Source organism: Petromyzon marinus, chromosome 52 (assembly GCF_048934315.1).
Source record: "Petromyzon marinus isolate PM22_M1 ecotype Great Lakes invasive population chromosome 52, UKy_Petmar_22M1.pri1.0, whole genome shotgun sequence".
Classification (NCBI taxonomy): domain Eukaryota; kingdom Metazoa; phylum Chordata; class Hyperoartia; order Petromyzontiformes; family Petromyzontidae; genus Petromyzon; species Petromyzon marinus.
The window spans coordinates 8,957,311-8,982,143 of record NC_133718.1 but is presented as its reverse complement, the minus strand read 5'-3'; positions in this window follow the sequence as shown (position 1 = coordinate 8,982,143).

Sequence of the window (24,833 nt, the reverse complement as noted above, 5' to 3'; positions counted from 1 at the left end):
GACCGTGTTCTTTCAGACAGCGCTCAAAAATGGCACCGCACTTGCGAGAGCCCCAAGACCTACGGGGAGACAAAGTCCGTGAACAAGCGGGCGAAGACACGGAGACGGCACAAGAGGAGCAGCGTGTCGCCCTCCGACAAGGTAAATATCCTGAAGCAGAAGATTACTGGTGCTCTGGATGTGGCTGTCACGTTTATTTGCAAATGTGATTCATAACTTTGACCATTACCTGCGTGATGTTAATAGTTGTCCGCTTTGTCGTGTCTGCTGTCCAACCTATATTGGCCTTTCCCCAATATTCTTCACAGGCCACCGCTTCTGGTGTTTGGCATTGTTGTGCTACAGGGAAATCTCAGGGAGAAGGTCCATGAGGTTTGCTTCTCCCGACAAGCAAATTATTTCATGAGACCTCCTTTGCCAGTATTAAATTATGATAATAGGGTTTTCCCCTTTCTGTTTTATTGCCAGAAAGGGGAAAGCCATATTATCATAAGCAATTTCTTCTTTTGCGTAGAAACCCCCCATGATTTTGTGAGAGAGTTGCTTCTGCCGAAATCCACTCTCAGTCTGTTTAGGCTCCACCATGTGACCCATTTGGAGCTGTAGCCAGATGCGAGCTCAGTGTTAATGTGCCATTTTATTGAGATACTACTACTGTGTGGTGTTATCTCGGTGTGGCCTGGGACTGTTTTGTTGTTTTTTGTTGCCTTGCCCAAGCTTGATAAATCGGATCCCCGTAATTAATAAATTCCTTTTTTTATATTTAGTGACTTGCTAACCATTTTCTTTATTTTTCACTCCTATCATTTCATTTGTATTGTTTGCTGTTGTACCTTGCTGACCTCCCCATTCTGGACCATCTGTGAAAATGAGCTTCATAGCTCATCGAATTCCTCCAGTCTAAATAAAGATTCTCATGTATGTATGTTGAACTACTTTCGCACCATATTCTTGGTTCTTTCGGTAAAGTCACGTAGAAGGGAAATAATAAAATAATAAAAATAAAACACTAAAATTCTCACGACGTTTCGCACCGTACATAGCCAACCGCGCTAGTCAGAGGTGCGGGGGAAGTACAAGAATCTGATCACAAAAAGCACTTCTAAAGATATTAGTTTTCAGTCTAGATGTAAAAGTGCGTAGCTCCAGTGGCTTTTCTAATATCGGAAAGGAAGAGCGTTCCAGATGGCCGCAGAAGCGCATCTGAAAGTGCGAGCCAAAAGTTTGATGGTTAGCCAAACGGTCCCTTTGTGTGTTCCCCGCTGCGACGACACTGAGAACAAGGAACACAAATCGTACGTAAGCATACACAGTCCTGCGGATGGCAATTTTCCTCAGCTAAATGCCAATGTCGAGGTCTTCCAGCCACGGGAGCTCTTCAGGAGAGAGTTAATGTACTTTTCCTTTTCTTCCGTTGGTGGAGCGCAGACTACAGCGGTTTACTTTGTGGAGACTCGAGGCAGCCAGGCGTGGTGCTGGCCGCATTGCCGCCTTCTTGCGCCATGCCGTCCTTCGTAGGTGTGCCAACAGCGCTTGCTCCAGTGGCACGCGTCGGCTAGACGGGGTGAATCGTTGCCCGTCTCTGTGCCAACCTCTCGCGTGCCATTGGAGGCCGGGCGACCTGTGCCAGGCTGCCTGGTCCGAGGACGGCGTGGTCTACGACGCCACGATCAAGTCGGTGGACGCCAGCGCCGGCACGTGCGTCATGGTCTTCACGGGCTACGGCAACGAGGATGAGCTGAAGCTCGCCGATCTTCTGCCGCCAGCGGCGGAGTCTGCCGCCCGCGCCGGCGGGGAGAGCGACGCGGCCGCGAGCTGCGACACCGACGCGGCGTCCCGGGCCGGCAAGGTGAGCCGGGGCGGCGGGGCTGTGATGGATTCGGATTAATCGATTCGTTGAGAGTTGAGCTGCCTTTCCTGCTCAAAACATGCAATGGGGCAAATGTTCATTTACTCTGAGCCAGTGGTGCAAAAACCCGACCCCCCCCCCCTCCCCAAGGCTTAAACTTGTAACTTTTCAAGACCAGTCCTGGGACCACATTGACCATCTTGCACAAACCAAAATGGCGATGTATGGTCAAACAACTCCCCCCCTCCATGACCCAATACGGCATGGTGAGACCTTCATCTTTCAAGAGGGTTTCATGAAGTGCTGTAAATTATAGCATAAATCATTCATTGCGGTGGAAAGGAAGTTTTTGATACATTTGTGAAGAAAAGCAGCCTAACCCCTAAACGTTGGCAGCTACGTGGCTCTCGCCAGGACGTGGACCCAGCCCGATGTTTTTTTCAGCCGTGTTACCGAGGGTGGAGGTGAGGAGGTGCCCTTCTGTTGCAGCGTAACAATACGAGTAGGTTGATCGGCAAGACGAAGATTTTTTTCTGCGTGGGGAATTAAAGCTGTGGAGCGGCGTTGAACCAAATGCATTGCATTTGAAGAGAAGTTAAAACATAAAGAAAACCCGTTTCATGAAGGCAATTTCGATCGATTTTTAAGTCAGATTTCAGACTCGTCTGCCAAATGGTTTAGAATTCAAGAAGATCTTTGTCTTTTACGTGTGCCAATGGAAGCACAGTGGTGGTGCGGTTGAGTGCACTATGCCCCGAACCCGGCGACTTGAGTTCGACCAATAACAGTGGCTCATATCTAATCTTTTCCTGTGCCTCCCCTAGGTTGTCTCAGCCTTAAATAGTCACCTGGTGCTGTGTGTAAATATCCACATTTGAGGAAACAAGGGCAGCCAAGCATTGTGCTGGCCAACCATCTCCATCGCGTGCCGTGCCGGCATTAATAGATGCTCTCAAACAGCATTTGCCCCAACAGTCTGTTAAAGGCTATGCGGGGGATCTCTGTCATTGTGGAAGTACATGCTGTGCCAACAATGCAGTGCGTCGTTTCAAGGCCCATATGTAATGTTATGTAAATACAGATATTTCCTCTTTAGAACGAACCACTAGCGAACCTGGAATGAAAAACTTAAACTGGACCTTGAGGAAACACCTGACAGCGTCAATGTGTCGCTGTGTATATCTAATGGTTTATTTGAACAGGCATCCTAAACAAATGCTGAATTTAAACATGACACACAGGCAGGTACATGTGTACATTATTCATAGAATACAAAAGAAAAACCCATCAATGATTGGATGTTTGGCAGCGAGCACGATCGTTATATATGTAGGGTGGTTAAGGTAACCCGGACGCTGTGTGTATGCGAATCGACATGAGAATTAACGCCACTGCAGCTATGCTCGTAATAAATGGGCTGTCGTCATGAGCATGGTCCGTTATACGAGGTTAAGCCGTAGTCATTTAAGGAATGCAGAATCGTGCGAAAGCGTCTCTCCGATGTGCGTTCCCGTGTGTGCGCCGACGCCGCAGGAGAGTGTCCCCTCCGCCGACGACTACGAGATGCCAGGCAGACCCAAGGGTGGGCACGGAGCACGGAAGAAGGGTCACAAGCAGAAGCAGAGCGTCCCACCGTGGGCCTACCCGTCACCACCCTTGTCCCATCCTCCCCCCTTCCCTGGCTTTCCACCTTACGTGAGCACATTCGCCTGCTGGGACACTTGAGCGTTGCCGTGTGTGTCATACGAATGAGCGAGTGTTAGGCGAGGAATTAAAAGCGATTGTTACATGCCGACTAGAGCGGTTAATCGATCGGCAGGTCGCACATCGTGGGGGAAAGCGTGTGAAAGAGTAGGCCAAATACCCCCTAAAGCGGCTCTCAGTGTTACCACGTGATACATTACTCAAAATACCCCCACAGTGTTACCACGTGATACATTACTCACAATACCACCACAGTGTTACCACGTGACTAGACTCAAGGTAACGAAAACAAATCGAATTAATTTATTTTCACGTAACTTTATTTTGAGTTGTATTCCCCATACAGTATATTTTTTACAGTGTTACAGGCAAATGTACAATTATTGTTATTTTTCTGCCAAACAATGCTTCCCTTTTTTGTTTAACCATAACACATTTTATAACACTTACAGGTATGTGCATTTAAATACAGTAAATTATCGCGTCCCGACTTACGAACCATTCGACTTATGAAGGGTCTTCAGGAACAGAATCCATTAGTAAGTCAGGCACTTGCGTGTGTGTGTGTCCATGTGTGTGTCCATGTGTGTGTGAGCGGTAGTGTAGCTGTTAGCGCGCTGCGCTATGAACCTGGCGACCCGGGTTCAATTCCCGCTCACGGCCAACAGTGACGATCATCTGAACCGGTCCCGGGCCTCCCCTAGGTCGACTCAGCCTCAAATGAGTACCTGGTGCGGTGTAAACATCACCACTGGGGAGACAAAGGCAGTCGGGCGTGGTGCTGGCCACCCACCCACTCGTGTACCATTTCGGCCTTCATAGGTGCTCGCTAACAGCACCTGCCCCTACAGTCTGTTTAGGCAAAATGGGGGATCTTTGTCTTTGTGTGAGGTGCGGTCGTGTAGGTTATACGTGCTTGCTAACAGCCCTTGTCCAAACAGTCTGTGAAGGCTATGCGGGGGTTCTTTGTCTTTTGCCTTTGTGATGTTTTAATTTGGGCTTTTTAACTTTTAAAATGAAATAGTTGAATGAAAGAGGTTTCTGAGCCATAAAAATGAAAGTTTATTCGTCTTGGCAATGGCATTAGTGGCAGCGGTGTTGGCGTCATGGTGATGGCGTTGTTGGTGTTGGCGTTCGCGGCGTTGGGAGTGTCCGTGACATTGGTGGAGGTGCTGACGTTGACGGCTGCGGCACGAATCAGCTTCTCGTTTTCGTGACGCAGCCGTTGATTCTCCTTCTCTACGAGCCGGCTCTCCTCATGCAGCATCTGTGGATGCAGCACCATCGCCCTCTCCTGAAGCAGCATCTCTCGGCGCAACGCCTCATTGTCCTTACGCGTCGCCGCCTCCCTCACCCTCAGGGTGGCGTTGTCGTCTTCCACCGTGCTTGTTCTTTGACGCAGCTTCACGTTGTCCTCGCACAGCATGGCGCTGTAACGCTCGGCGTCGGATAGGTTACAGCTCCAACGACGCCACAGGAATATCTGGATCACAGCCATCATCACTATCGCAATGCCCATCAGCCGTGACACAACGCATGGCAGTGGGTCTATGTAGGGCTTTGTGCACAATGGAGTCGGGGTCGGGTAGTTGGCACTGTCTCCTTTATAATCGACCAATCCGGTAATGTGAATCAAGGTCAATATGACGAACGCCTTGACTCCATGCAGGAGCAACATCTTGCCACAGAAGCCAAGCTCGAGTGTGAGCATCGCGTGTGAGCGTCACGTGTATTTATCCTGTGACGAATGTGACGTCATCGCCGGATGTGACGCGGTTAGAATCCGACACCGGCCGGGCACGTCAGCTGACCCCCCCAACCCCCCAAAAACATGGGGTCTGTGATGTCACAGACCGAGGTGCGCCCTACTTATTTATTTATTTTAACTCGCGCGGTTTTTCGTGCAGCGACCCTAGCGGTAGCGGGGAGGATAACGGTGAGGGGTGGGGGGACGGTAGGGGGTCGGGAGCGATGCCGCGGTGTACGCGTTGCTGTCGGCCATCTTACACAGGGAAAAGTTTCTCGCTTTTGCCAATCCCTATGTCCCCTCACGCCGTGGGGGGGACGGAGAGGTGAAGGGGGGGCGCGCGTGTTGATGACATCATCGCCGGCTTTCCCGTTAACAACGGGCGACGCTTCCCTCACGTAAGATGGCCGCTGGTGACAATCGTTTGCGAGTTTGAAGTTGCAGGTCAGTTTTTTTTCTCGTCGCATTCCAGCGCCTTTCTCTTCTCTCTGAGGCAGCAAGACACGCGGCCTTCCACTGCCAATAACCACCAATGACAACCAACTCACGTGTCTCCTTGTTGTTGCAGTATTAATTACGTAAGGGACCGACAGCCTTGGCTTCTTCACCACCATCAACCGAGAGTGGTCTCTGGGAGTCGAGTTTCTTCTGGTAGAGGGCACAGCTCCAGATTAATTCGAGTGTAAAATAAAAGTTGCCTACAACGAGCTGGCTAAGTGCGTGAGGGAGAATGCACGACTGGAGAAAACAACTGGGAATATGCATAACTTGTGCGGGTTTCACGACGCATTGATATTTACGCCACCCAAAACAAAACCTTTATCATGGATAATATTGGTCGCGAAAGCCTACGTGTTAAACTCATTGAACATAGTTTATTGAATAAAAGTGACCATTGAAACGAGATTTAGAAAGCTCGTTCATCCATTAAATCGCTGCGTCTCTGCGTTTGTGTATCCGTGCCTCATGGCCTCATGGTGCACATGGCCTGGCACAAGCGTCGTGGTGACGTCACCGCCACTTAGTGGCGAATGGCGGTTGTTGTGTTTGTGCAGCTGCTAGAGGCGGCTCGTGACATGTCCACGAGGTGGGGCTGCCGTGAGTGACGCCTGTAACGGTGGCGTTCTCATGAAGAAAAGCTCGTCATGTTATCGGTACCCCCGTGAAAGTACTTCTTGAACTGTCCTATCTCGCAACGGTGGGCATTCATAAACAATACGACACAAAACAACAAAACACACAAATGCTGTCCCCATTACCCTCTCAAGTCCACACTACAACAACAACCCTTTGACACTGCCAAAAGCCGTGACCTGCTGCTCTATTCAATATTTTCGCAGTGCCACCGAGCGCTGTGACATCGTCTCACTGCAGCCACGTGCGTCTTATGCACCGCCCTGAATGGGTGTCAAACGCAGTGGCTGAAATTAGAAGCGAATGGCAACGACTGAAGTGGGTAACCTCTCACTCGGACGCCTTCACAGCCGCCCCGAGACCTCCCCGAGGCACAAATCACACTGTGGCTATGCAGCGGTTTCAAATGCGAACTTAAAATGTTACCTTCATTAAGCAATTCACGTTGGAACAATCATATTTTTAAACACGAGACGATTTATATTCTTAGCTCTTTCGGTAACGTCACGTTAAAGGGAAACAATAAAATATATAAAACAATATTTATTTTAGGAATAGGTTTTACCCTTTTAACTGACACAAAAACTGACACCTTTATTCAAGGCATCATGTTTGCAAAAACCACAACACAAGCAGTCAGAATGCAAACAAAAAAGACAACGCTGATAATATGCACTGTCCTTGAATTTGATTGGTCCACACCCGAGACAGCTTTTCTTAGAGCCTAGTCTCCATTGGTGTTGGACCAGAAGACGCCAAAAGGCGTACAACTCAAAAAATATATATTTATTTTATTGTTTTATTGTTTCCCTTCAACGTTACTTTACCGAAAGAGCTAAGAATATGAATTACTGCAGTCACGAAAGCTTTAAATCAAAATAAATAGATTCATATAAAAGTATTTTTTTTAATTTGAGAAATAATTTAATCTTCTCCAGCTAGTTGGTTGGGGCAGCGCCCCAACGCGCCTAGGGGGGACGAACCGCGCCTGGCAGCTCCGTGTCCGTGTCTGTGTGTCTCTGTCGATATGTCTCACTTCCTGTATCTGTACCTCCTGACCAAAGCAAGTGCACGGGTGGCTGAACCTACAGGGATGCCACGAAGAGTTGTGGCATTGCCATCACTCTGCCCACCAAAAGAAAGCACCTGCCTGGCCAATTTATAGTGGCTGCTGTTGTTGTATGCGGGCAGTTCCCTCATTCCAGGGCCTTGGAATGAGGTGCAGCAGACAAACATGAATGGTGTTTGGAAAAAGCTTTGCTCTCAATATGTGAATTATTTCAGGGGGGTTGAGGAAACGATGTCCACAGTCATTGACAAAAATCGTTGGATTGGGAAAGCAAATTGAGCAGGAGATTGAGGCCGATAAAGTTCAGCAGTTGCTCAGCTCCCATTCACAAGATAGGACCAATGAGGATCTCATGTAACTGGAGGCAGAAGAGTTTACTGATTAAGCTGACGTCACTGAGAAAAAGATTTCCGGTATTTTGAAGCTGGCTTGACTATTTTTGAGGTTCAAAATCCTAACTCATATAGATTCTACATTTTATCTACATAATGACACCTTGCCGATATTAACTATGTTAACCTATTTGTATTTATTTTTAAATTATATCTTAAAGCTATTTTATATTCGATATTTATTCAATTTTATATACTTCAGCCCCTTGGTGTTAGTTAGACTTTTAACCCTTATTATTACAGTAAGACTTGTTTAAAACTTATTTAAGATTTTAGATTCCTATATGTTGAATGTATGCACCATCCTGCCAAAGTAAATTCCGTGTCGGTGTGAACTTTCATGGCGAATAAAACCCTTTCTGATTCTGATTCATATTCTTAGCTCTTTTGGTAAAGTCACGTTGAAGGGAAACAATAAAACAATAAAAAATATATAAAACAATAAAAATTCTCACGACGTTTCGACCATAACGCAAACGGTCATCATCAGGTGTGAAAACCAATGGCAAGAAACATTTGAAAGAAGTGGCGGTTTGCATTTATTTGTTTTCAAACGGTGTTTGTATTTAAAAAAACGTTAGCGCCACGGATAGCGATTTGACAGTTTGTTTAGAAGGACGAGTCCATCTATGTTCTGAAAAGGAGGGGGGAGACGAAAAATTAATGCATGCTGTCTGAAAGCCACCGTAAGTGTGAACTATCGATTAAATAAATGAATAAATGTGTAGGGGTGCTATGGGGAATAAACACATGGCACGGGAAGGTGTGGTTCACCCACACCTTGGTGGCTACAACAACGTCCGCTAAGGCTCCAGTGGGTATAAAGTGCGGGGAGCCAGGGAGCTCGGGGCAGAGTGTGGGGCCCGAGGCTGAAGCAACCAGTGAAGAAAGAAGGACAGCTAGGTGAGACCCTGGAACTCCTGTGACCGCTGCCCTTTTCAGGGCCGGCACAGCAAGCCAGTGGTGCGGCCCCAGAGCCCCAGAGTCAGAGTCCTTCTAAGGGCCGGTCTGGTCGGCGGGGTGCCGAGATCTGTGCCTAACCAGGGCCAGATCTGATAGCCTCCCTTAGAGCCCTACCAGGAGGAACTGGGAGCCTAGAGCTTAGGCTAGAGAGCCTGGGGTGTGTTCCCGAGTTATACGGGTGGAGGGGCCGCTACCCCTTCTAGTAACCCTTGTTAAGGTTTAAATAAATAGTGCTGCTTCTATTCTGCCGTCTCTGTGTCCTGGAACCCACTACAAATGCACCGTTTAAAAATAAATAAATGCAACACGCCAAATGTTTCTTGCTGTTGGTTTTTCACACCTGATGACCGTTTGCGTTATGGTCGAAACGTCGTGAGAATTTTTTATTGTTTTATATATATTTTATTGTTTCCCTTCAACGTGACTTTACCGAAAGAGCTAATAATATGAATTACTGCAGTCACGAAAGCTTTAACTTATATAGATTCACCAATGTCTCTAGAGTTGTCAGTGATGGGTTGAGTTTCCACTGTATTTAAAGATATATGAACAAAATAATATGGCCTCTGTCCAAGTTTCCCTTGATAGGTTTTTCATGAATGTTGAAAGAGAGCCAGAGCCAACCCGACCAATCTCTCCAGAAAGATTTCAAGAAAAGTTTCCTGAAAGGTGCCCTTCACCACACTCGCTTGCGTCACTATATTTTAATTAACCATTCAATTCGCCTACACAACCAAGCCAGCATCAGGACTCAAGGTAACGAAAACAAAACGGATTTATTTCTTTATATGTTACTTTATTTTAAGTTGCATTTACTATGCAGGAATTATTTTTAGAGTAAAGTCACGTAGAATGAGAATAAAATAATAAATTGATAAAATAAAATAACAATAATATTCTCATTCTACGTGACTTTACCGAAAGAACCAAAGAAGATGAATCATTGCAGTCACGAAAGCTTTAAATCGAAATTTATTTTTAGAGTGTTACATGCAAATGTACAATAATTATTTAGAAGCTTAACAATTCGTCCCTTTTTCAACGGTTTTAATTAACTTGATTCCTGTTTGTCGTGGTCAAATCTTGTAATCAAAATTTGGTCCACTTCCCGTTGTCCAATCAATTCCACATTTTGCACACGTACTCAGATCCGGTGACAATGCATGCCAGTATAAAAATTGGCATCAATTAATTCGCTACTTTAAGGCAATTTACATTTTGTATGGACGCCTTATTATTTATATATAATTGTGTAGGCAAAAAACGCCGCGGTCCCTAAACTGTGGAATCGGCTCACACATAGTTCATAGTTCCATTTATTTGGTATAGCCCTGTGAGCCATTCGGCTCTTGAATTACGTGCAACCGCAACAAACAAAAACATGAACAAGAAAACATCTTAAAGTGACTATGTGACTGTGCAAACAGAAAATCCAGGAAAAAAACATCAAAATATTCCTGAAATAGCACCGTACACCAACGCTGTGTGCAAAATCCCAGTGGGATGCAAGTCAAATAACAACAACCACAAGACAAATTTTGATTTAAAGCTTTCGTGACTGCAGTAATTCATATTCTTAGTTTTTTCGGTAAAGTCACGTTGAAGAGAAACAACAAAATAACAAAATATATATAAAACAATAAAAAAAATTCTCACGACGTTTCGACCATAACTCAAACGGTCATCATCAGGTGTGTCGGTTTGCATAAATTTATTTTGAAAACGGCATATTTATTTATATATATATAAATAACGTTTGCGTCACGCGCAACGATGGCAGTTTGCCAGGACTAGTCCATCTATTTTTTGAAAAGAGGAGGGGGGAGACGAAATTTGTTTTTATGTATGCTGTCTGAAAGGCACTGTAAGCGTGAACAATCAATCAAGAACTGAAATGATTTATCAAATCTTTCCAATGATTGCTAAGATAGAATCCATCTTCTCGGTTGAAATTGTCTCTGTGTTTGTATATGTGGATAGCCTCATGAACGAATCTCTCATGGAAGCCAGATGGCTTACAAAGAACCTCCGTCTTGGAAAAGTCAATGGCATGTGAGCCTACTGAATTAGAACAATGATCTGCTACGGCCGAGGTGTTGGTCCTACCGTGTTTAAGGTCTGCTTTATGTTCACGAATGCGGTCCGAGATATGGCGTTTGGTTTCTCCAATGTAACTACTACCACAGAGGCAACTTAGTTTGTAGACACCAGGGTATTGTATGTCCGGAATCACATCTTTTACAGACGGAACCAGATCACGGATTTTATGTAATGTGTTGAAACGGACCTGGATCTTGTGTTTATTCAAGATTTTGGAGATCTTTTTTGCGATCCCAGCAATGTAGGGTAAAGTGATGGTTTTGAAAGGCTCCTCAAGAGGGTTCTTCTTCATGGTTTGAGTGATAGCTTTGCGGATTATTTTTATATATATAAATAAATATGCCGTTTTCAAAATAAATTTATGCAAACCGACACACCTGATGATGACCGTTTGAGTTATGGTCGAAACGTCGTGAGAATTTTTTTTTATTGTTTTATATATATTTTGTTATTTTGTTGTTTCTCTTCAACGTGACTTTACCGAAAAAACTAAGAATATGAACCACAAGACAACTAAGATTTAGGCCATCAGTCTTAACTCCGTACTACAATAAACAAAAACATGGCCAAAACCAATCAAACGTTTTCGAAATCACCAAAATAAAAGCCATAAATGCAACGTAACAGTGATCACAAAAAGCAGGTGCCGCGTGCCTCAGGCGACATTGATGCACGTCTCGACCGTGAGTTAAACGAAATTGTTAATAATAAAACCGATGTTTTAAAAAACACTATTTTTCAACGAATTTATTTGTTTAACCATAACACATTTTATAACACTGACGGGTATGTGCATTTGAATACAGTTCATTATTGCATCCCGACTTACGAATTACTCGACTTACAAAGGGTCCTCAGGATCAGAAACCTTTAGGAAGCCAGTCACTTGCGTGAGTATGCATCCATTTGTGTGCATGTGTGTGTGTGATGAGCGGTCGTGTAGGTCATACGTCCTTACTAACAGCCCTTCTCCAAACAGTATGTTACCGCTATACAGGGGTTCTTTGTCTTTGGCCTTTGTGTGTGTGACGTTTTATTTGGGCTTCTTTAACTTATAAAATTAAATCGTTTTATGAAAGGGGTTTCTGAGTCATCGAAATGTAAGTTTTTTCGTCTCGGTGGTGGCAATAGTGGCGGCGGTGTTGGCGTCGTGTAAATGGTGGCGGTGGTGGTGGCGGTCACGTCGTTATCGTCGGTGACATTGGTGGAGGTGCTGACGTTGACGGCTGCGGCGCGAATCATCTTCTCGTTCTCGTGACGCAGCCGTTGATTCTCCTTCTCTACGAGCCGGCTCTCCTCATGCAGCATCTGTGGATGCAGCACCATCGCCCTCTCCTGAAGCAGCATCTCTCGACGCTACGCCTCATTGTCCTTACGCGTCGCCGCCTCCCTCACCCTCAGGGTGGCGTTGTCGTCTTCCACCGTGCTTGTTCTTTGACGCAGCTTCACGTTGTCCTCACACAGCATGGCGCTGTAACGCTCGGCGTCGGATAGGTTACAGCTCCAACGACGCCACAGGAATATCTGGATCACAGCCATCATCACTATCGCAATGCCCATCAGCCGTGACACAACGCATGGCAGCGGGTCTATGTAGGGCTTTGTGCACAATGGAGTCGGGGTCGGGTAGTTGGCACTGTCTCCTTTATAATCGACCAATCCGGTAATGTGAATCAAGGTCAACATGACAAACGCCTTGACCCCATGCAGCAGCAACATCTTGACCACGCGTGTTGCCAGCGAGGAGCCAGTTGGAGTGTGAGCGTCACGTGCGAGCGTCACGTGTATTTAGCCTGTGATGATGGCAACGTCATCGCCGGATGTGACGCGCGGATGTGACGCGCAGATGTGACGCGCAGATGTGACGCGCTTAGAAATTCGATACCTGCCAGTGACGTCAGCTGACACCGCCCCCAACAATTATGTTTGTTACGTCACAGACCGAGTTTGCGCCCTAATTAATCATAAAACATTTTTATCACGCGGCGTCTCGCGCAGCGCCTATAGCGGTAGCGGGGAGCATAATGGCGGGGGAGTGGGAGACGGGGAGAAGGGGGCGGGGTCCATAGCGCTGCCGCGGTGTACGCGTTCCTGTCGGCCATCTTACACAGGGAAGAGTTTCCCTCTTTGGCCCAATCCCCGTGTTCCGTTTCGGCGTGGTGAGGGGGGAGGTGAAGTGGTGACGTGTTGATGACGTCAATCGCCGGCTTTCCCATTCACAGCGGCGGGCGACGCTTCCCTTGCATAAGATGGCCGCCGGCGGCGAGTCGCAGGTTTGCGGTGGCGGCGTTCAGGGCGCACATGGGGCGCGCGCTCCCTTCACTAGGAGGCAGCGAGAGAGGCGGCCTTCGATAAGCTCGGATAAACAACACCCAGCTAAAGCAGCGTGTCTCCTTGCTGCTGCTGTTGTGTTCGTTACGTAAGGGAACCGGCCGGCTTGGCTTCACCACCACCGCCGCCGCCAACAACAACAACCACCACCACCACCTTCAGTCGCGCGCTTCTCCTGCGAGGTTTCAAAGCTCCTGGGGGGCCTCTTTGCGGGCTCGCTCGCTCGCGCCATCGTCCATGGCCGTGTCGCGGGGAGACGTCGTCTACCAGAAGGGGCAGGTGATGGACAAGTCGCGCCCGCTCCTCCTCCTCTCCCATACCCCCTCCTCTTTGTGCTCCACGCGTCCACTGCTATACGAGGGCCTCTGCACACCCCGTGGGGTTTATTAACTTGACCATACTTCACCTCGCCTGCTCAGTGTGGGTTGGTGAGAGTGGGTGGCGTCAGTAGAGTCGTGGCTGTCGGATACACTTCTTCTGTATGCTGTGCACCGCGAAGCAGAATGAAGACGTTGTTATTGACGTTATGTTGTTGACGTTATGTTATTGACGTTATGTTATTGACGTTATGTTGTTGACGTTATGTTATTGACGTTATGTTGTGTTATTGACGTTATGTTGTTGACGTTATGTTATTGACGTTATGTTGACGTTATGTTGTTGTGTTATTGACGTTATGTTGTGTTATTGACGTTATGCTATTGACGTTATGTTGTTGACGTTATGCTATTGACGTTATGTTATTGACGTTATGTTGTTGACGTTATGTTATTGACGTTATGTTATTGACGTTATGTTGTTGTGTTATTGACGTTATGTTGTTGTGTTATTGACGTTATGTTGTTGACGATATGTTCGCACGGTACGCGTGTACAGCGCTGTCTGCGCGTGCACGGTTGGGCTTACGTGCATTGTACAGTGACACTACAGTGCGGTGTGAATGAAGTCAACAGTGCACTACTTTGTGGCGAATCAACAGCGGTGGTCATATGCGAGTCACCGCTCGCCGCCCTCGAAATGAAGAATTTCTACCACTGGCTCGGTATATTATTTCCTCTTGCTATCAGTTTCGACGGTGTACTTGCATTCAATTAACCTGCAAATTGCGTGTGTCAGCACTGTACGGAACTCGAGCCTTCACTCGCCCGCATTCACAGACCCGCTCTGGTACCAGCGTGGTGAAGTATGGTCAAAACAAGCGCCGCACTGCGCCGCGCCCTGGTACTGCAGTGGACGGACGTCACTTCTCTCGCACAGCGCTCCGGGTGTCGGGGAACGCCGTGGGTCTCGCCGCGTGCTGAGCGTGCCGCGTGCTGAGCGTGCCACGTGCTGAGCGTGCCACGTGCTGAGCGTGCCACGTGCTGAGCGTGTGGCACGTGCCGAGCGTGTGCCGCGTGCCGAGCGTGTGCCGCGTGCTGAGCGTGCCGCGTGCTGAGCGTGCCGCGTGCTGAGCGTGCCGCGTGCTGAGCGTGGCACGCGCCGCACGCCGCACGTGGCACGCTCAGCACGTGCCGCGTGCTGAGCGTGGCACGTGCTGAGCGTGTGGCACGTGCTGAGCGTGCCGCGTGCTGAGCGTGCCGCGTGCTGAGCGTGCCGCGTGCTGAGCGTAGCACGTGCTGAGCGTGCCGCGTGCGGTCGATGTAGACTCAAAAGGGTCGTGGTGGTGATGGTGGTGGTGGTTGTGTGTCCTGTGTAGAGTGACGATTCTGACATTTGGCACGACGCAGCGCTCATCAAGGCGTATGACAAAGCCGTCACGTCCTTCAAGGTGAGTGTCTCCGACTTTGGATGTGAGCTCAACCGGTCCTGGGCCTCCCCTAGGTTGACTCAGCCACAAATGAGGACCAGGCGCGGTGTGTAAACATCGCCACTGTGGAGACAGGCGGCCGGGCGTGGTGCTGGCCACCCACCCCCTCGTGTGCTATGCCGGCCTTCATAGGTGCTCGCTAACAGCACTTGCCCCAACAGTCTGTTAAGGCTATAAGGGGGGGGTCTTTGTCTTTGTATCGCTTGTCTGTGTGTACTTGTGCACTTCGTATCTCTGTGTGCGTGTACATGGTTATATTTACATCTTGAGACACAACACCTGTTGCAAGGGATACCCGGGAAAGCCCGACAATATAACACACTTCGTGTGTCACGTGCACCACCAGTGGTTACAAAACTAATTTCTTTACGGCTACATTTTTGTTCTCCTTCCCCCACACCTCCGATTAGCATGATTGGCTACGTACGATGCGAAATAAATTCAACATGCGCACACCTTCGAGTACTGTGTTATCATTCGATGGTAAGCGCCTTGCTCAAGTTGATTTGACTGTTTTTGTCTAAACGAACTTCCTCACCAGGCGGCGGAGAACGTGCACAGTGATACGTGCGCAGGTTGGAAACATGTCAGCCACAAATATGAATGGGGAAAATGGGCACACAGTGGTTTGACAGCATTGTTGCTAACTCAATAAGGCTGCATTATGCCTAGACTAGTTATAATAAATGGCACTCGACACTGTGCCATAGCAAAGTGACGTAGGATTTCTAAGAGCGCGCTTTTTTGAGTCGATGAGCCATTTTAAATGTCATGTAATGGCGTACATTCATACGCAGCGGGAATTGCTTCTAAATCCTCAAAATTATCCCAGAAAGTCACTCAAATTTGGTCGCTTGGTAAACCCCCAAAAATGCCTCTAAATCGAGCAACAAAATTGCTGAGTTGGCAACACTGTACGAGCCGTTCCAAAGTAGTACGTGTATGTACAGAAGCAGGTCTAGACACCCGGTCCTACACGTCTTAGAGCAGGGGTGGGTTACCTACGGCCCGTGACTTCGTCAGTGTATATGGCCATGGCCACACGAAACCCAACCAACCTCAACTAACCGACCGTGTTCTTTCAGACAGCGCTCAAAAATGGCACCGCACTTGCGAGAGCCCCAAGACCTACGGGGAGACAAAGTCCGTGAACAAGCGGGCGAAGACACGGAGACGGCACAAGAGGAGCAGCGTGTCGCCCTCCGACAAGGTAAATATCCTGAAGCAGAAGATTACTGGTGCTCTGGATGTGGCTGTCACGTTTATTTGCAAATGTGATTCATAACTTTGACCATTACCTGCGTGATGTTAATAGTTGTCCGCTTTGTCGTGTCTGCTGTCCAACCTATATTGGCCTTTCCCCAATATTCTTCACAGGCCACCGCTTCTGGTGTTTGGCATTGTTGTGCTACAGGGAAATCTCAGGGAGAAGGTCCATGAGGTTTGCTTCTCCCGACAAGCAAATTATTTCATGAGACCTCCTTTGCCAGTATTAAATTATGATAATAGGGTTTTCCCCTTTCTGTTTTATTGCCAGAAAGGGGAAAGCCATATTATCATAAGCAATTTCTTCTTTTGCGTAGAAACCCCCCATGATTTCGTGAGAGAGTTGCTTCTGCCGAAATCCACTCTCAGTCTGTTTAGGCTCCACCATGTGAGCCATTTGGAGCTGTAGCCAGATGCGAGCTCAGTGTTAATGTGCCATTTTATTGAGATACTACTACTGTGTGGTGTTATCTCGGTGTGGCCTGGGACTGTTTTGTTGTTTTTTGTTGCCTTGCCCAAGCTTGATAAATCGGATCCCCGTAATTAATAAATTCCTTTTTTTATATTTAGTGACTTGCTAACCATTTTCTTTAGTTTTCACTCCTATCATTTCATTTGTATTGTTTGCTGTTGTACCTTGCTGACCTCCCCATTCTGGACCATCTGTGAAAATGAGCTTCATAGCTCATCGAATTCCTCCAGTCTAAATAAAGATTCTCATGTATGTATGTTGAACTACTTTCGCACCATATTCTTGGTTCTTTCGGTAAAGTCACGTAGAAGGGAAATAATAAAATAATAAAAATAAAACACTAAAATTCTCACGACGTTTCGCACCGTACATAGCCAACCGCGCTAGTCAGAGGTGCGGGGGAAGTACAAGAATCTGATCACAAAAAGCACTTCTAAAGATATTAGTTTTCAGTCTAGATGTAAAAGTGCGTAGCTCCAGTGGCTTTTCTAATATCGGAAAGGAAGAGCGTTCCAGATGGCCGCAGGAGCGCATCTGAAATGCGAGCCAAAAGTTTGATGGTTAGCCAAACGGTCCCTTTGTGTGTTCCCCGCTGCGACGACACTGAGAACAAGGAACACAAATCGTACGTAAGCATACACAGTCCTGCGGATGGCAATTTTCCTCAGCTAAATGCCGATGTCGAGGTCTTCCAGCCATGGGAGCTCTTCAGGAGAGAGTTAATGTACTTTTGCTTTTCTTCCGTTGGTGGAGCGCAGACTACAGCGGTTTACTTTGTGGAGACTCGAGGCAGCCAGGCGTGGTGCTGGCCGCATTGCCGCCTTCTTGCGCCATGCCGTCCTTCGTAGGTGTGCCAACAGCGCTTGCTCCAGTGGCATGCGTCGGCTAGACGGGGTGAATCGTTGCCCGTCTCTGTGCCAACCTCTCGCGTGCCATTGGAGGCCGGGCGACCTGTGCCAGGCTGCCTGGTCCGAGGACGGCGTGGTCTACGACGCCACGATCAAGTCGGTGGACGCCAGCGGCGGCACGTGCGTCATGGTCTTCACGGGCTACGGCAACGAGGATGAGCTGAAGCTCGCCGATCTTCTGCCGCCAGCGGCGGAGTCTGCCGCCCGCGCCGGCGGGGAGAGCGACGCGGCCGCGAGCTGCGACGCCGACGCGGCGTCCCGGGCCGGCAAGGTGAGCCGGGGCGGCGGGGCTGTGATGGATTCGGATTAATCGATTCGTTGAGAGTTGAGCTGCCTTTCCTGCTCAAAACATGCAATGGGGCAAATGTTCATTTACTCTGAGCCAGTGGTGCAAAAACCCGACCCCCCCCCCCTCCCGAAGGCTTAAACTTGAAACTTTTCAAGACCAGTCCTGGGACCACATTGACCATCTTGCACAAACCAAAATGGCGATGTATGGTCAAACAACTCCCCCCCTCCATGACCCAATACGGCATGGTGAGACCTTCATCTTTCAAGAGGGTTTCATGAAGTGCTGTAAATTATAGCATAAATCATTCATTGCGGTGGAAAGGAAGTTTTTGATACATTTGTGAAGAAAAGCAGCCTAACCCCTAAACATTGGCAGCTACGTGGCTCTCGCCAGGACGTGGACCCAGCCCGATGTTTTTTTCAGCCGTGTTACCGAGGGTGGAGGTGAGGAGGTGCCCTTCTGTTGCAGCGTAACAATACGAGTAGGTTGATCGGCAAGACGAAGATTTTTTTCTGCGTGGGGAATTAAAGCTGTGGAGCGGCGTTGAACCAAATGCATTGCATTTGAAGAGAAGTTAAAACATAAAGAAAACCCGTTTCATGAAGGCAATTTCGATCGATTTTTAAGTCAGATTTCAGACTCGTCTGCCAAATGGTTTAGAATTCAAGAAGATCTTTGTCTTTTACGTGTGCCAATGGAAGCACAGTGGTGGTGCGGTTGAGTGCACTATGCCCCGAACCCGGCGACTTGAGTTCGACCAATAACAGTGGCTCATATCTAATATTTTCCTGTGCCTCCCCTAGGTTGTCTCAGCCTTAAATAGTCACCTGGTGCTGTGTGTAAATATCCACATTTGAGGAAACAAGGGCAGCCAAGCATTGTGCTGGCCAACCATCTCCATCGTGTGCCGTGCCGGCATTAATAGATGCTCTCAAACAGCATTTGCCCCAACAGTCTGTTAAAGGCTATGCGGGGGATCTCTGTCATTGTGGAAGTACATGCTGTGCCAACAATGCAGTGCGTCGTTTCAAGGCCCATATGTAATGTTATGTAAATACAGATATTTCCTCTTTAGAATGAACCACTAGCGAACCTGGAATGAAAAACTTAAACTGGACCTTGAGGAAACACCTGACAGCGTCAATGTGTCACTGTGTATATCTAATGGTTTATTTGAACAGGCATCCTAAACAAATGCTGAATTAAAACATGACACACAGGCAGGTACATGTGTACATTATTCATAGAATACAAAAGAAAAACCCATCAATGATTGGATGTTTGGCAGCGAGCACGATCGTTATATATGTAGGGTGGTTAAGGTAACCCGGACGCTGTGTGTATGCGAATCGACATGAGAATTAACGCCACTGCAGCTATGCTCGTAATAAATGGGCTGTCGTCATGAGCATGGTCCGTTATACGAGGTTAAGCCGTAGTCATTTAAGGAATGCAGAATCGCGCGAAAGCGTCTCTCCGATGTGCGTTCCCGTGTGTGCGCCGACGCCGCAGGAGAGTGTCCCCTCCGCCGACGACTACGAGATGCCAGGCAGACCCAAGGGTGGGCACGGAGCACAGAAGAAGGGTCACAAGCAGAAGCAGAGCGTCCCACCGTGGGCCTACCCGTCGCCACCCTTGTCCTATCCTCCCCCCTTCCCTGGCTTTCCACCTTACGTGAGCACATTCGCCTGGTGGGACACTTGAGCGTTGCCGTGTGTGTCATACGAATGAGCGAGTGTTAGGCGAGGAATTAAAAGCGATTGTTACATGCCGACTAGAGCGGTTAATCGATCGGCAGGTCGCACATCGTGGGGGAAAGCGTGTGAAAGAGTAGGCCAAATACCCCCTAAAGCGGCTCTTAGTGTTACCACGTGATACATTACTCAAAATACCCCCAGTGTTACCACGTGATACATTACTCACAATACCACCACAGTGTTACCACGTGACTAGACTCAAGGTAACGAAAACAAATCGAATTAATTTATTTTCACGTAACTTTATTTTGAGTTGTATTCCCCATACAGTATATTTTTTACAGTGTTACAGGCAAATGTACAATTATTGTTATTTTTCTGCCAAACAATGCTTCCCTTTTTTGTTTAACCATAACACATTTTATAACACTTACAGGTATGTGCATTTAAATACAGTAAATTATCGCGTCCCGACTTACGAACCATTCGACTTATGAAGGGTCTTCAGGAACAGAACCCATTAGTAAGTCAGGCACTTGCGTGTGTGTGTGTCCATGTGTGTGTCCATGTGTGTGTGAGCGGTAGTGTAGCTGTTAGCGCGCTGCGCTATGAACCTGGCGACCCGGGTTCAATTCCCGCTCACGGCCAACAGTGACGATCATCTGAAACGGTCCCGGGCCTCCCCTAGGTCGACTCAGCCTCAAATGAGTACCTGGTGCGGTGTAAACATCACCACTGGGGAGACAAAGGCAGTCGGGCGTGGTGCTGGCCACCCACCCACTCGTGTACCATTTCGGCCTTCATAGGTGCTCGCTAACAGCACCTGCCCCTACAGTCTGTTTAGGCAAAATGGGGGATCTTTGTCTTTGTGTGAGGTGCGGTCGTGTAGGTTATACGTGCTTGCTAACAGCCCTTGTCCAAACAGTCTGTGAAGGCTATGCAGGGGTTCTTTGTCTTTTGCCTTTGTGATGTTTTAATTTGGGCTTTTTAACTTTTAAAATGAAATAGTTGAATGAAAGAGGTTTCTGAGCCATAAAAATGAAAGTTTATTCGTCTTGGCAATGGCATTAGTGGCGGCGGTGTTGGCGTCATGGTGATGGCGTTGTTGGTGTTGGCGTTCGCGGCGTTGGGAGTGTCCGTGACATTGGTGGAGGTGCTGACGTTGACGGCTGCGGCACGAATCAGCTTCTCGTGACGCAGCCGTTGATTCTCCTTCTCTACGAGCCGGCTCTCTTCATGCAGCATCTGTGGATGCAGCACCATCGCCCTCTCCTGAAGCAGCATCTCTCGACGCAACGCCTCATTGTCCTTACGCGTCGCCGCCTCCCTCACCCTCAGGGTGGCGTTGTCGTCTTCCACCGTGCTTGTTCTTTGACGCAGCTTCACGTTGTCCTCGCACAGCATGGCGCTGTAACGCTCGGCGTCGGATAGGTTACAGCTCCAACGACGCTACAGGAATATCTGGATCACAGCCATCATCACTATCGCAATGCCCATCAGCCGTGACACAACGCATGGCAGCGGGTCTATGTAGGGCTTTGTGCACAATGGAGTCGGGGTCGGGTAGTTGGCACTGTCTCCTTTATAATCGACCAATCCGGTAATGTGAATCAAGGTCAATATGACGAACGCCTTGACTCCATGCAGGAGCAACATCTTGCCACAGAAGCCAAGTTCGAGTGTGAGCATTGCGTGTGAGCGTCACGTGTATTTAGCCTGTGACGAATGTGACGTCATCGCCGGATGTGACGCGGTTAGAATCCGACACCGGCCAGGCACGTCAGCTGACCCCCCCACCCCCCCAAAAACATGGGGTCTGTGATGTCACAGACCGAGGTGCGCCTTATTTATTTATTTTAACTCGCACGGTTTTTCGTGCAGCGCCCCTAGCGGTAGCGGGGAGGATAACGGTGGGGGGTGGGGGGACGGTAGGGGGGTCGGGAGCGCTGCCGCGGTGTACGCGTTGCTGTCGGCCATCTTACACGGAAAAGTTTCTCGCTTTTGCCAATCCCTGTGTCCCCTCACGGCGTGGGGGGGACGGAGAGGTGAAGGGGGGGCGTGTTGATGACGTCATCACCGGCTTTCCCGTTCACAACAACGGGCGACGCTTCCCTCACGTAAGATGGCCGCTGGTGACAATCGTTTGCGAGTTTGAAGTTGCAGGGAAGTTTTTTTCTCGTCGCATTCCAGCGCCTTTCTCTTCTCTCTGAGGCAGCAAGACACGCGGCCTTCCACTGCCAATAACCACCAATGACAACCACCTCACGTGTCTCCTTGTTGTTGCAGTATTAATTACGTAAGGGATCGACAGCCTTGGCTTCTTCACCACCATCAACCGAGAGTGGTCTCTGGGAGTCGAGTTTCTTCTGGTAGAGGGCACAGCTCCAGATTAATTCGAGTGTAAAATAAAAGTTGCCTACAACGAGCTGGCTAAGTGCGTGAGGGAGGATGCACGGACTGGAGAAAACAACTGGGAATATGCATAACTTGTGCGGGTTTCACGACGCATTGATATTTACGCGACCCAAAACAAAACCTTTATTTTTATTTAAAGCTTTCGTGACTGCAGTGATTCATATTCCTGGTTCTTTTGGTAAAGTCACGTTGAAGGGAAACAATAAAATATATATAAAACAATAAAATTCTCACGACGTTTCGACTGCAACACAAGTAGTCATCATCAGGTGTGAAAACCAACGGAAAAAAACATTTTTTCAAATGTTTCTTGCCGTTTGTGTTGCAGTCGAAACGTCGTGAGAATTTTATTTTACATATATTTTATTATTGTTTCCCTTCAACGTGACTTTACCGAAAGAGCTAAGAATATGAATGACTGCAGTCACCAAAGCTTTAAATCAAAATTATTTTAATTAACAATTAATTTCTCCTACACAACCAAGCCAGCATCAGGACTCAAGGTAATGAAAACAAAACGAATTTCTTTTTATGTTACTTTATTTTAAGTTGTATTTACCATACAGTACATTTTTTAGAGTGTTACATGCAAATATACAATAATTCTTATTTATAAGCTTAACAGTGCTTCCCTTTTTTTGTTTAACCATAACACATTTTATGACACCGACGGATATGTGCATTTAAATACAGTACATTATTGCTTCCCGACTGACAAACCATGCGGCTTACGAACGGTCATCAGGAACAGAACACAGTAAGTCAGGCACGTGCGTGTGTGTGCGTCCATGTGTGTGTGAGGAGTGGTCGTGTACGTCATACGTCCTTGCTAACAGCCATTATCCAAACAGTCTGTTAAGGCTATACGGGGGTCCTTTGTCTTTTGCCTCTATGTGGGTGATGTTTTTATTCGGGCTCTTAAACGTGTCAAATTGAAGCGTTTACGAAAGAAGTTTCTGAGACATCGAAATTTAAGCTTCTTGGTCTTGTTGGTGACGTTGGCGGTGGGGGTGTCAGTGGCGGCGATGGAGGTGGTAGCGTCATCAGCGTCGGCGTTCGAGGCGGTGGGAGCGTCTGAGGCATTGGTGGACGATGTGGTGTTGGCCGTGGCAGCAAAGGAGGTCTCCTCGTTAGTCGTGATAGCGGCGGTGGTGGCGTCATCGGCGTCGGCGTTCGCGGCGGTGGGAGCGTCCGCGGCATTGGCGGTGACGTTGGCCGTGGCGGCGTGGGCGGCTGCGGCACGAATCAGCTTCTCGTTCTCGTGACGCAGCCGTTGATTCTCCTTCTTTACGAGCCAGTTCTTTTCACGCAGCATCTGTGGATTCAGCACCATTGCGTTCTCCCGAAGCAGTATCTCTAGACGCAACGCCTCATTGTCTTTACGCGTCTCCGCCTCCCTGAACCTGAGGAATGCGTTGTCGTCTTCCACCGTGCTTCTTCTTTGACACAGCTTCATGTTTTCCTCGCACAGCATGGCGCTGTAACGCTCGGTGTTGGATAGGTTACAGCTCCAACGTCGCCACAGGAATATCTCGATCACAGCCATCATCACTATCGCAACGGCCATGAGCTGCTGTGACACAACGCATGGCAAGGGGTCTATGTTGGGCTGTGTGACCAATGGAGTCGGGGTCGGGTAGTTGGCACTGTCTCCTTTATAACCAACCAATCCGGTAATGTGAATCAAGGTCAACATGACAAACGCCTTGACCCCATACAGCAGCACCATCTTGACCACGCGTGTTGCCAGTGAGGAGCCAGTTGGAGTTGTGAGCGTCACGTGCGAGCGTCACGTGTATTTAGCCTGTGACGATGGCGACGTCATCGCCGGATGTGACGCACAGGATGTGACGCTTAGAAATTCGATACCTGCCAGTGACGTCAACTGACACCGCCCCCAACAATTATGTTTGTTACGTCACAGACCGAGGTTGCGCCCTAATTAATTATAAAACATTTTTATCACGCGGCGTCTCGCGCAGCGCCTATAGCGGTAGCGGGGAGGATAATGGCGGGGGGGGAGACGGGGAGGAGGGGGCGGGGTCCGTAGCGCTGCCGCGGTGTACGCGTTCCTGTCGGCCATCTTACACAGGGAAGAGTTTCCCGCTTTGGCCCAATCCCCGTGTCCCGTTTCTTCGTGGGGAGGGGGGAGGTGAAGTGGTGACGTGTTGATGACGCCCATCGCCGGCTTTCCCATTCACAGCGGCGGGCGACGCCTCCCTTGCGTAAGCTGGCCGCCGGCGGCGAGTCGCAGGTTTGCGGTGGCGGCGTTCAGGGCGCACATGGGGCGCGCGCTCCCTTCACTCGGAGGCAGCGAGAGAGGCGGCCTTCGATAAGCTCCGATAAACAACACCCAGCTAAAGCAGCGTGTCTCCTTGCTGCTGCTGCTGTGTTCGTTACGTAAGGGAACCGGCCGGCTTGGCTTCACCACCACCACCGCCAACAACAACAACCACCACCACCTTCAATCGCGCGCTTCTCTTGCGAGGTTTCAAAGCTCCTGGGGGGCCTCTTTGCGGGCTCGCTCGCTCGCTCGCGCCATCGTCCATGGCCGTGTCGCGGGGAGACGTCGTCTACCAGAAGGGGCAGGTGATGGACAAGTCGCGCCCGCTCCTCCTCCTCTCCCATACCCCCTCCTCTTTGTGCTCCACGCGTCCACTGCTGGACGAGGGCCTCTGCACACCCCG